We start from the raw sequence: 4,300 nt of genomic DNA on the forward strand, positions 1-4,300 counted from the left end.
GTAATCTCCAAATATTGACAAGGTTCATTGTTCCAATTAAATTATTCAAGACAGCAGTGGAATTCAGTGAAGTGCAAAATGCAGTTAAAATCTCTGCCTGTACTTAAATGTGTGGTTGATAAATCTGGTAAGAGATTGAAGATGTTCAAAAGAACCCTTTTCGGTGCATAAAGATTCATGTTACATGTCGTGATAGAATATTAGTTATATTACTATATTAAAGCAGCCATTGGGGCTGCTTATAGTTGAAATGTGTTTGAATGGGACAGTTTTTTGGAAACGATATGGCTACACCTCTAGCCTTGGATTAAAAAGTTGATTGATAAATCTGTGATACCCAACTACATTTTAATCTCCATTGCTCAGCTTTATGTGAGTTTCCTGTCAATTAGAAACATAATATAACATAATATCTCCAGATAAAGATTTCAAATGGGGAAAAACTCTGCCTCTTTTCAAATTCGTTCTCAAACCTCGTACATTCCACGAAAGAATGGTAATGTCGCCACACTGTGGCGAAGTGGTAGAGCTACCAGTAGCCATAAGAAAGAATTATTTGGTCCTCAACTACATTAAAATGCAGTAGGGCTGGCGCAACACGTTAAGAACAAAGGACAAATGAAAAAACACAAACAATAAACATTCTCCACCTCCCTCCCCCCGTCCACTTCCCCAAACTAAGTGGAATATAAGTTCCCCTATAAACACTGTGGAACTGCTGGCCACTACAAGGAGACATGTGGTCCTCTGTAGCTCGATTGGTAGAGCATGGCGCTGGACACTACAAGGAGACATGTGGTCCTCTGTAGCTCGATTGGTAGAGCATGGTGCTGGACATTACAAGGAGACATGTGGTCCTCTGTAGCACGATTGGTAGAGCATGGTGCTGGACACTACAAGGAGACATGTGGTCCTCTGTAGCTCGATTGGTAGAGCATGGTGCTGGACACTACAAGGAGACATGTGGTCCTCTGTAGCTCGATTGGTAGAGCATGGTGCTGGACACTACAAGGAGACATGTGGTCCTCTGTAGCTCGAATGGTAGAGCATGGTGCTGGACACTACAAGGAGACATGTGGTCCTCTGTAGCTCGATTGGTAGAGCATGGTGCTGGACACTGCAAGGAGACATGTGGTCCTCTGTAGCTCGATTGGTAGAGTATGGTGCTGGACACTACAAGGAGACATGTGGTCCTCTGTAGCTCGATTGGTAGAGCATGGCGCTGGACACTACAAGGAGACATGTGGTCCTCTTTAGCTCGATTGGTAGAGCATGGCGCTGGACACTACAAGGAGTCATGTGGTCCTCTGTAGCTCGATTGGTAGAGCATGGCGCTGGACACTACAAGGAGACATGTGGTCCTCTGTAGCTCGATTGGTAGAGCATGGCGCTGGACACTACAAGGAGACATGTGGTCCTCTGTAGCTCGATTGGTAGAGCATGGCGCTGGACACTACAAGGAGACATGTGGTCCTCTGTAGCTCGATTGGTAGAGCATGGCGCTGGACACTACAAGGAGACATGTGGTCCTCTGTAGCTCGATTGGTAGAGCATGGCGCTGGACACTACAAGGAGACATGTGGTCCTCTGTAGCTCGATTGGTAGAGCATGGCGCTGGACACTACAAGGAGACATGTGGTCCTCTGTAGCTCGATTGGTAGAGCATGGCGCTGGACACTACAAGGAGACATGTGGTCCTCTGTAGCTCGATTGGTAGAGCATGGCGCTGGACACTACAAGGAGACATGTGGTCCTCTGTAGCTCGATTAGTAGAGCATGGCGCTGGACACTACAAGGAGACATGTGGTCCTCTGTAGCTCGATTGGTAGAGCATGGCGCTGGACACTACAAGGAGACATGTGGTCCTCTGTAGCTCGATTGGTAGAGCATGGTGCTGGACACTACAAGGAGACATGTGGTCCTCTGTAGCTCGATTGGTAGAGCATGGTGCTGGACACTACAAGGAGACATGTGGTCCTCTGTAGCTCGATTGGTAGAGCATGGTGCTGGACACTACAAGGAGACAGGTGGTCCTCTGTAGCTCGATTGGTAGAGCATGGTGCTGGACACTACAAGGAGACAGGTGGTCCTCTGTAGCTCGATTGGTAGAGCATGGTGCTGGACACTACAAGGAGACAGGTGGTCCTCTGTAGCTCGATTGGTAGAGCATGGTGCTGGACACTACAAGGAGACAGGTGGTCCTCTGTAGCTCGATTGGTAGAGCATGGTGCTGGACACTACAAGGAGACATGTGGTCCTCTGTAGCTCGATTGGTAGAGCATGGCGCTGACACTACAAGGAGACATGTGGTCCTCTGTAGCTCGATTGGTAGAGCATGGTGCTGGACACTACAAGGAGACATGTGGTCCTCTGTAGCTCGATTGGTAGAGCATGGCGCTGGACACTACAAGGAGACATGTGGTCCTCTGTAGCTCGATTGGTAGAGCATGGCGCTGGACACTAAAAGGAGACATGTGGTCCTCTGTAGCTCGATTGGTAGAGCATGGCGCTGGACACTACAAGGAGACATGTGGTCCTCTGTAGCTCGATTGGTAGAGCATGGCGCTGGACACTACAAGGAGACATGTGGTCCTCTGTAGCTCGATTGGTAGAGCATGGCGCTGGACACTACAAGGAGACATGTGGTCCCTCTGTAGCTCGATTGGTAGAGCATGGCGCTGGACACTACAAGGAGACATGTGGTCCTCTGTAGCTCGATTGGTAGAGCATGGTGCTGGACACTACAAGGAGACATGTGGTCCTCTGTAGCTCGATTGGTAGAGCATGGTGCTGGACACTACAAGGAGACATGTGGTCCTCTGTAGCTCGAATGGTAGAGCATGGTGCTGGACACTACAAGGAGACATGTGGTCCTCTGTAGCTCGATTGGTAGAGCATGGTGCTGGACACTACAAGGAGACATGTGGTCCTCTGTAGCTCGATTGGTAGAGCATGGTGCTGGACACTACAAGGAGACATGTGGTCCTCTGTAGCTCGATTGGTAGAGCATGGTGCTGGACACTACAAGGAGACATGTGGTCCTCTGTAGCTCGATTGGTAGAGCATGGCGCTGGACACTACAAGGAGACATGTGGTCCTCTGTAGCTCGATTGGTAGAGCATGGCGCTGGACACTACAAGGAGACATGTGGTCCTCTGTAGCTCGATTGGTAGAGCATGGCGCTGGACACTACAAGGAGACATGTGGTCCTCTGTGCTCGATTGGTAGAGCATGGCGCTGGACACTACAAGGAGACATGTGGTCCTCTGTAGCTCGATTGGTAGAGCATGGCGCTGGACACTACAAGGAGACATGTGGTCCTCTGTAGCTCGATTGGTAGAGCATGGCGCTGGACACTACAAGGAGACATGTGGTCCTCTGTAGCTCGATTGGTAGAGCATGGCGCTGGACACTACAAGGAGACATGTGGTCCTCTGTAGCTCGATTGGTAGAGCATGGCGCTGGACACTACAAGGAGACATGTGGTCCTCTGTAGCTCGATTGGTAGAGCATGGCGCTGGACACTACAAGGAGACATGTGGTCCTCTGTAGCTCGATTAGTAGAGCATGGCGCTGGACACTACAAGGAGACATGTGGTCCTCTGTAGCTCGATTGGTAGAGCATGGCGCTGGACACTACAAGGAGACATGTGGTCCTCTGTAGCTCGATTGGTAGAGCATGGTGCTGGACACTACAAGGAGACATGTGGTCCTCTGTAGCTCGATTGGTAGAGCATGGTGCTGGACACTACAAGGAGACATGTGGTCCTCTGTAGCTCGATTGGTAGAGCATGGTGCTGGACACTACAAGGAGACAGGTGGTCCTCTGTAGCTCGATTGGTAGAGCATGGTGCTGGACACTACAAGGAGACAGGTGGTCCTCTGTAGCTCGATTGGTAGAGCATGGTGCTGGACACTACAAGGAGACAGGTGGTCCTCTGTAGCTCGATTGGTAGAGCATGGTGCTGGACACTACAAGGAGACATGTGGTCCTCTGTAGCTCGATTGGTAGAGCATGGTGCTGGACACTACAAGGAGACATGTGGTCCTCTGTAGCTCGATTGGTAGAGCATGGTGCTGACACTACAAGGGAGACATGTGGTCCTCTGTAGCTCGATTGGTAGAGCATGGTGCTGGACACTACAAGGAGACATGTGGTCCTCTGTAGCTCGATTGGTAGAGCATGGCGCTGGACACTACAAGGAGACATGTGGTCCTCTGTAGCTCGATTGGTAGAGCATGGCGCTGGACACTAAAAGGAGACATGTGGTCCTCTGTAGCTCGATTGGTAGAGCATGGC

This window comes from Coregonus clupeaformis, unplaced genomic scaffold (genome assembly GCF_020615455.1).
Source record: "Coregonus clupeaformis isolate EN_2021a unplaced genomic scaffold, ASM2061545v1 scaf0036, whole genome shotgun sequence".
NCBI lineage: Eukaryota > Metazoa > Chordata > Actinopteri > Salmoniformes > Salmonidae > Coregonus > Coregonus clupeaformis.